This window comes from Notothenia rossii, assembly GCF_949606895.1.
Source record: "Notothenia rossii genome assembly, chromosome: 7".
Lineage (NCBI taxonomy): Eukaryota > Metazoa > Chordata > Actinopteri > Perciformes > Nototheniidae > Notothenia > Notothenia rossii.
In genome coordinates this window covers 50,783,062-50,792,632 of record NC_136905.1, presented here as the reverse complement: position 1 = coordinate 50,792,632, position 9,571 = coordinate 50,783,062, and the positions used below count along the sequence as shown (strand labels likewise).

General features: G+C 41.1%; 1 protein-coding gene across 3 annotated transcripts in view; it reads left to right on the top strand.

Annotated features, from left to right (window-relative positions):
- The first annotated feature begins 6,241 nt into the window (after positions 1-6,241).
- LOC307047425 (uncharacterized protein) overlaps positions 6,242-9,571 on the top strand; it is a 35,601-nt gene continuing 32,271 nt past the window's right edge. Inside the window, exons 1-3 of one of the 3 annotated variants that reach the window (XR_013810421.1) lie at positions 6,242-7,660; positions 8,397-8,514; positions 8,803-8,902. The gene's annotated coding sequence lies outside the window, so the exon portion shown is untranslated. Of the gene's footprint in view, positions 7,661-8,341; positions 8,515-8,802; positions 8,903-9,571 lie in introns of all 3 variants that reach the window. The other 2 variants (XR_013810422.1, XR_013810423.1) reach the window with 2 other exon arrangements.

Here is a 9,571-nt window from a genome sequence, read left to right as displayed (position 1 = left end):
ATTACATTAATCTGACACCTACAGTATATCCAAAGTAACTTTTAAAAAAGTGCTATAAACCATAAATACAAACTCAGAACAGAAAGAAAATGTGCATTTGCATTCTAACTAAACCATAGTAAGTACTTGTGCATTAGTTTAAATGAGCTAAAACCCATAAGTACTACGATTTAATTTAATTTTTTGTGTTTATTGGCCAAGGCAGTGGAAACAGGTGGGTTTTCAATCAGACAGAAGATGTTCCGCCATCCTGATATCAATGAGGAGCCCGTTCCACCATTTGGAAGTCACGCCAAATCTAAAATCCTGGGGGTCCCATTGTCTGCTGTGAAGGCAACACTCGTTTGAACACCTCTGTGAAGTTTCATGAAAATGTAGCTTAAAAAGCGGATAACACATAAGTATAAATATGTAACTTTGCTTTGAGAGTAAAGGGGCAGCGGTCTGTGTTTAAAGATGGACGACAGGATAAGAGGCGGCCGGGTGAGGCGGAGAGAAACTGATACTCCCTGTGATTACAGTGTTCTCCGCTGACCCGAGGAGGACTGCTGCTGGCAGCCGCTCCCCTGTCCAATATCCAGCTGCTAAGTGAGTAATTGGAAGTGAGATCTTATGTATTTTTGTAATGAGCTGACAGCATATTTCCACTCCTTGCCCAAAAGGTTCTCCTAATCAACATAGTCACGCTGTTTCTCTGTTAGTGACAGCTCTCGCCACAATGGCCATGACAAAACAAAACGTCAAGAAGTGAACGAACGTGTGTTTGTGTGTGTGTGTTTTGGGTGGGCTTCAGCGGCTCCCCCAGCGCTGCATCAAAATCACTCCTTCAGTCTGCAGCCTTCAGGAGAAGTAATGCTCTCTCTGCTCAAAAGAGCCTCTTGTCCCGGCCTTGATTGACGAATTACATTGATGTGGCATGTGTGTGAATGTGACCTTTATGTCACACCAAACAAGTCCCCAGCCACACACACCGACACACTCTCCACGCGTTTGGGGTGATAGTAAAAGCATTTGTTTCTGGATTCCTACAGGACTGCTTCAGGCCCTGGTTCACATACTGTAGCGTCTCTTTCTGGCCTTCTATCCTTTTTAATGCCTCTTCTATGATATCTTGACAACATATGACCGCTTTCATTAGACTAAGACATAAGACTGGTTTCATCCCCTTGCTTTCTCTCATCTATGTGTTACTTTATAGTTATTTGATTGTTTTTCCAACATGAGCACCAACAAGAAGTTGCTTGCTCTCACACTTTGTCTGAATGAGGTTTACCACTCAGTCCGACAGCTGTAAAACAACAAAGACTTTCCTGATACGCCGCTTAAAAAAAAAGTTTCCTTCTAATTTGTTATTATTTGGTGCAGGCATGAAACATACTACCAATAGAAATACATTGCTTCTAAAATCGTTCTCTGTCAGAATACTGAAATCTGTATTTTTGTTATCTCTTTTTCCTTCAAATTTGTTATTTACATTGCTTTTAAAATTGTCGTGTGACACGAAAAAAATGCGAAAATCGTGTTGGTGAACACGAATCAATAGATTCATTTTGTGACTATAACACGAAATGCCGTGAGACTGGGTTGGATATATACAACATTTTATTGTCCTTGTAAGGACGCTTGTTCTGAAGACACATTTCAGACATAGAAGACAATTGAAGACATTAACGTTAACACATGACTTACATATGACGTACATATACAGTACAGACACATCTAACCTAATGGCAACCTTTATCTCAAACATTAGGATATTCAGTCTTTGTTTTGATAGTTTCCGTCTGAAAGCCTTTGCTAAAATGAAGCTTATCCAATTTCTACAGTGATGTCACCAGCGCTTTTCTGATATGCTAAAATATTTGAAGGACTGCAGTGCTGAGACACTGGGGGCATCACTTTTTCTCAAGATGGATGAGTTTGATGCCATGCACTCTTCCTCATTGAAAACTATTTAAAAAAAGTGCGGGCACTCAGAAAAAGGCGCTATGTGGACACAGGTCCAAGAGAAGCAAAACTGTGTACAAAGCATTATAGGAAGAATGACAATGCTCTGTGATGCATTGATCAGTCTCCTCTATGTGAGCTGAGCGTCTTACACACTGTGATTGGAGAATAATACAGAATGTACAAGAGTAACACTTGAGTTGAGACATTAGAATAATAATCTATTGCAGAGAATGCATACGGCCAACAAGCATGATGGCTGTTCCTCTGTCAACAGGGAACTTATTTTACATTAAATACAAGTCCATTCCGACAAAAGCACAAACACGGGTAGTTTCTTTCAGGATGAGTAATACTGACTAAACAAACAATGTGTCACAATGTGACATCAGGAAATCTGTCCCTTTTTAAAGTGTGATATTATATTGGCACTCATCAATGAATCTGATAACCACCAAACCAAGACAAGGTAGAAGAGGTTTGGTTAAGCTTCCATTAACTTATTATTTTATTTTTATTTCAGCTTTAATATCTTCTGCACCTGGGCAAATACAAACTATTAGAAAAACACTTATGCATGTAGCATTACAAATGGTTTGGCTTATTTTAAGCTAATGTATTCTAAAGTCAGATTTACACACTGGGGACACGGAAATTGAAAAATATGAACATACTGTATACCTCCTCCTAATGAAAGATACTGAGTTGCATCATGGGAAATGTAGGTTTCAGTTTGTTGAAAGTTTGAATACCTACTAGAGATTTAAGTCAATATATATTTGGATTCTACAATACATCACTGTTAACCAATTCAATATGAACAACTGGAATGTTTTACATTTAAATTTTAATCTGTGTACCTGTACAATGGTTAATAATTGTCTTCCTTTCTATTTCGTGAGAAACATATCATTCCGATGTAAACTCTTACCATTTAGGTCTGTCAATTATCCAGGGATAAGTTGGAACAATAAAGCGACACCTTAAAATGCTCAGAGAAAAACGGAAATGTTTTGCCGTACCAGTGAAAGCTCTCACAAGTGTTAGTGCTCAGTCTGTGAGCTGTAAGTGGAGGTGTCTGTGATTTCTTACTGGACGTAGAGCATTGAAGCGGGGAAATCACAGAGCTGGAGGAAATAACAGAGCTGAGGAGGTGAAGAGCCAAGCGATACGAGAGGGTCCCGTCTGCTAAATCTGTAACTCAAGCTGATGGGGCTACATGGGAAATCAGCTTTGGCCGAGGGCTTCACGGATTAGACCCTATCTGCCCTGCTCCCTCCGGACCCCTGCAGATTATTTAAATAGAGTAGACTTACATATTATATAAAAAAGTATGCCCAGGTTATTAATAACAAAACATAATATGTAAAGAATAACAGATAATCACACCTAATCTAAGTAGCAATACATTTAAAAAAAAAAAAGTGTTCATAGATTGAAAATGAAATCGAAAGACAAATTGAAAGTTTAATTGGATTGCATGAGTGTATGACCTTATTAAAAACTGTAAACATGTTGAACACTGTCATGGCCCCCCACTGAAATGGCTCTAGAACCATGAGAGGTCAGCGTGGATTGCTTACGGAGGTGTTCCATTTAAAACGCCAAAACCATTTCCCTCCGACCTGCTGAAAGCCTGTTTGGGAAGCCCTCATGTACCACTTCACCCACAATGCAGTTCTGACATGCGACACCGGTGAACCCATGGTTACCTGCTCTGGGCCTCACAACCTGCAAACCACAGAGAGAAGGGACAAAATCCGCTTGCGTCATGAACACCAGAGACCATCCCGATGTGTGTTCATACTTCCTGCTGTCATTACAATCACAGCGCCTCACTCTTCCCCTCCCTGTATCCTTGCAGTAATCTGGAGTTCTGCAGCACGGGGCACCAATCCATGCGTGACCATATGTAATATAATCAAAAAGTCAGTGCTGTGTTTTATACAAGCAATCAGAGCCAATCAGTGTGAGCCCAGTGTGTGATGGGAAGATGGAGGGGGGTGGGCTCAGGGGCTGCTGAGGCCCCGGCCGAGTGTGTGTTACTCATCAGTCTCCCAGGCCCGGCGCTCTGTTTGGATTGCTGTGTTTGGATAAAGCAGATTGGTTTGCACTTAACCCTGTAATATATGCAAAACTATCCTCCTGATAATACTCTTTAGGCCTGGCCAGTCACCACTGTGGCAGATCCCGTAAACGTGGCACTGCTTGAAGAAAAATGGCACGTAATAAATTCTGACAAGGGTGCAGAGGGGGCCCTGTAAAGCAACCCCGTCCCAGAAAAAAACACCTACACTCACACACACACACACACACACACACACACACACACACACACACACACACACACACACACACACACACACACACACACACACACACACACACACAGGATATGAAATATGGCATTGAGATTTACAGATGCAGGTCAAACTCAAGCCATTTCTTCAAAAACACAGGAACTTTAACAACACATTATCTCAAAGGGACAATTATTGGATCGTACATCCCTTTGAAAAGTCTTTCTTATTTCCTCACATTTTAGGAAGTATACTACTTTGCTATGTTTCTAAAAGTTAGAGACCGGGTTCAGACGAGTCGGAAGGCATTAGTGAAGCAGAGCACAGAGCCTGGGGGCAGGGGACTCGTATAATAGTTATAGCCGCCTAAAGCTACAGATCTTTTCATTTTATTCCAGTTTATTTACAAACTAGCCAAACAGGATGGTCCTGGCATTTCGGCTTCACTTTACCGCCATACGCATACCATTCATATATTAACCATATATATTAAGTAGGGATGCACCGAATATTCGGCCGCCGAAAATTATCGGCCGAAAATGGTTAAAAAGGCCGTTTCGGCTTTCGGCCGAAAGGGTTTTAGCACCGAAAAAATATCACCGAATGTCAGGGAACAGGGTTACGTTGGTAAGCTAACGTATTGTTGTGATGACATAATCAAAAGGCGGCGACAAGCACGGCGCGGGACCATGCTCGCGGCTGGCTCACAGCCAACATGTCTGGCGCTTGGAGATATTTAAAAATATCAGAGAAAGAGGCGCAGATTGCGATTTGTAAAACGTGTTCAGCTGATATTTCTCGAGGGGGTGTAACTGCAAAGACTTTCACCACTTCAGGATTACTCCACCACTCGAAATCAAAACACCCGGACAAATAGGCTATGCGGAGTAAGATCAAATCACAAGCACTGACAGCGAGAGACTGTTCAGCGCTGCCTCTCATGTGCTTGATGAGAAGAGGAACAGACTTATGGCTGATAAAGCAGAGAAGCTACTGTTCATTAAAAATAACCTCCCACTTTTCCTTAATAAGTAGACAAGGCTGGCTTATCATAAGCTTATCTAGTTCTACATGTCTACTCTATACCCACTTTCCTGAACAATTTTCATTGTGAGTTATAATTCACCATCTCAGCTTATCATTAGGGGGAAATGACAGCAGCACAGTGTTCAATATATTGTACTTTCGGTATCTAAATTATACAATGTTGTTTACATTGCTCATGAGGACAGACCACCTTATTTGCAGATTCTTGAAATTGTAATTTAATTTGTAATTGATTGTGGATTTTGTATCCAGTTTTCACTTTATGTATCTTTATACAATGTTTACTACTTTGCTTATGAAATTGAATTGTAATTTCATTTGTAAATAGTTACATTCATGTGGATTTATCCAGTTTGCACATTTGTATGCATGCACTTATAGGTGCATTTGTTGTTGTTGAAGGCCTGGCTGTTAGTCTTTATTTACACTATTTTGTTGTAGGCCTACAGGCCTAGATGTTTATGCAGTTTTAAAGCACCTTGGCTTTGTTCTGAATGCACTTTGTTGTAGTTGTCCTATAGAGAAAAGAAAATGCACTTGACTTGGAATTAATGTACTGTATGCATTCAAAAGTGCTGAATAAACGTTTTATGGACCCATAATAGTGATTATTATTTAAGTTAAGTTTTGCCATAATCATGTCTTTTTCCATAATCAGGTAGCTGAACATTAGTTGGTAAAAATGTATACATTATATATATATATTTCTATTAATCATTTTCGGCCTTTCGGTTTTCGGCCAACTGTTTCCTATTTTCGGTATCGGTTTCGGCCAAGAATTTCCCATTCGGTGCACCCCTAATATTAAGCTTTTGGTTGAGTTTGATTTTGGTTGATTTACATGTGATAACATGACATCATAATGATCTGGTGACTCTAGTGATGGTAGCAATTGTCAATGAGAAAAACAATGGGCCAATCGATTTGTTTTACAGGCCACTAAATGCGAGCTAATTGGCTAAATCTGGTAACAGTTGCTAAGTGCTTGCTTAACAGCCAGGGGGCATGTGATTGGTTGAAAGGTGCGGATGCTGCACTTTTTTCATTAAACAAACTTCTAGAAAAACTAAAGAAAATGTTAATGGTAAAACAATATTATAGTTTTAGTTTATTGCTGTTTTATATATTTAACACCATTTATTAGACACTACGTATTCATTATAGAGTAGGTAGATATATGCCTATCTACTTTATAATGGCTTATCTATTTATTTTATATTGAAATCCACAGGAAACAAGAAAATCAGAAACGTGTTAAACATTTTACAATTCCTCCATGCTTTTGTTAAAGCTAACATTCAATCTCTGTAATGTGCAAAAACATTCCCCATGCTCCATGATGCACAACAACCGTGGGAATGGAGAGGTGCAAGTCCTAAAACCTGGAAACAACTTAGCATTTACCACTTCAGGTTTTCTCGTCTGGAAGTCAATGATTTAAAAAAAAAAATTATATCTCTCACAGGCTCCGCCCTCTACTGGACTCTATGGGTACTACCACTTGATCATATCATGCAAGCATTCATCCAGTGAGAATTCTATAAACGTAGCGACGATGAGGACGCCTCGTTGTCTGGTACTTCCGGGTCCGGCGGCCAGGAGGATCCAGCACACAGGTCTGCGCGTCTGGACTTCCTGGCGGTGATGACCCTGGCGGTGGAGCGTGTGGGCCTACGGCTCCCCCCACCGCTGCCACCGAGGCCAGTAAGCCGCCTTCGACAGGGGTTTTACGGCCCGGTGCATCCAGCGCTGCCGGCCTTCGACTCGCCCCCGTTGCCAGATACCTGGCAGTGTGTGGAGGCGACGTAGCGGCAGCCATTGAGGACGAAGGCCCCAATAGCAGCCATGGCAGGTATCATCAGGGTGCAGGGCCGCTCGAATATGGTGTGTCCCGGTGTGCCCCCCCCTCGATGAGAGCCTGACGGTCCATCTGCTTCCGCAGGCAGCTGGTTGGTCAGAGAGAAAGAAACCTCTGGCCCCGTTGTCGCGGGACTGAGACACCTTAGAATATTTGGATAAAATATTCAGGCTCGGGGCACAGATGGCGGCTGCGGCGTGGCCACTCCCAGCGGAATCCTGGCCACCCTATTGGCCACCCCAAACAGCCTCAACCACACCCACATCACAGCTGTCCGTAGCCGCTGTCACTAGTTTTCTCCGTAGCCGGGCCGGCCCGTCAATGCCTTCACTAGTTTTCCCCGTGCGGTGCGGAACCATTCCTGTAATATACCAGAGCACTGCCGGAACACTTTCGCTGCATCACATCCGACCTGCACACTGCGCAGTGTGCGCACCTTACTGCTCCAGGACAACAGGTGCCGTTCTCAAGGCGCACATGCCATCTTCGGCTGGCAAGTTAACCACAGGTAAGCTATAATATTAATATCAGAGGCCAGATTGCTTTGTGACTGGTTTTGTAACATTGATTATCCCACCCTTAACTGTATAAGCAAAGTATGAGCTAACGTTTTTATGCATTGTACAAATTCTTGGGTGACGTTATTTATTTGCCATTAGTAAAGTTCAGTAAGTAGTTTACTGTAGCATGTAGCATGAGATGGCACAAAAACGTGTCATATCAATTGAAGTCAAATTAGCTTTTGAATAATGTTTTTATCAAGGAAAGTGACTAGCATCCTAGTAGAGGCTTGTTTTTAAAGTTAGATAAAGTAGTAAACAAATGATAAGCTCTGCTAAAGGATACAGTTATTTACCATTAGTAAATTCAGTAAGTAGCTTACTCATGTAGCCTGTAGCATGTAGCATGAGATGGTACACAAACGTGTCTTATCAACTAAACTAAATTAGCTTTTGAATATTTTTTGAATCTCTGTTAAAGGATACAGTTATTTGCTGTGAATTTAACCTATTGCTATAACTCGATTATAATAGCTAAATAATCAAAATATTATTTACTTTTTTAGACATGGCTTGATAAATTGAGCATGCAACTGCATAAACTCATTTATTGAGTCACCTTTGCTAGTGCTAGGACTTGTTATAATGATGGTGGTAAGATTGATATATTCTGCATTTTGCGTATTGAGTCAGAAAATCATAATGAAGAGAAAGAGAGCTGACATAGCATCCTTCTTCAATAAGAAGAAACCAGCTGAGGCACAGGAGAATGAAAGACGGGGTCAGATGGAGAATGGACAGACAGACAGAGAGAGCAAGGGAGAGGAGTCGCCAGTGAGACCTGGCCCAAGTGGACCTCGAGGTATACAGACTCTTTCACAAATACTGAATATTTGAATTGTACTTTAGTTTTGTCCAATCTGATACAATGGCAATGTTTTAATGCAGCCTGATAATGAATGGATAAGTCTGATAAACACCACTCATATAAACACCTCTATCGGAGTAAAGTAAGGTGACATTAGATGTAAAGGCCTGGATCATATATTAGATGTAGAATGAGAAAATGGTTAAACTGATTGGCCCGACCTTGATTGTTATTAATCTCTGCTGTAATTGAATAATTGAAGTTGCTTTTTTTTTTAAACAGACATTTCCAAATCAAGAGCCGATCAACCAGTCCAGCCACACCCGAAACTCTTTCCCAGGACACTCGAGGGCGACAGACGAAGAAACTTTCAAGCCTCGTGGTACAATGTTCACTCATGGCTAGAGTATTCTCAGATCCAGGACTCTGCACACTGTTTTGCATGCAGGCATTTTGGCCTCCCAAACACAGATTCAGTGTTTACTTCAGCCTTGGGATTTAAGAACTGGAAAAAGGCAAAATTCAGAGATGGAGGGTTCACTAAACATGTAAAGGGAGAGGCTCACAGAAATGCAATGGTGGCTTGGAAGGAATATGAGAGAGGAGACAAAGTGAATGCATTTTTAATGAGTACCCTGACTAAAGAACATAGTAAGCAGATACAAGAAAATCGTACTTATATAAAAAGTGTAGCAGAAGTTTTACTGTTAACAGCAACCCAAAACATTTCACAAAGGGGTCATAGGGAGACAAGAGATGCAGACAACAGGGGAAACTTCTTGGCTATATTAGATGTGATTGCTAACCATGACACAGTTATCAAAAATAAACTTACAGGGCCTCGCAATGCAAAATACACTAGCCACCAAATTCAGAATGAGATTTTGGATACATTAGCTGAAATGGTACGCTCCTCCATCATTAACGAGGTCAAGGAAAGTGAGGTATTTTCCCTAATGGCAGATGAAACTAAAGATACAAAAAAAAAGGAACAGATCTCTTTAGTGCTGAGATATTATTATAAAGGAGCTGTAAAAGAGAGCTTCTTGCA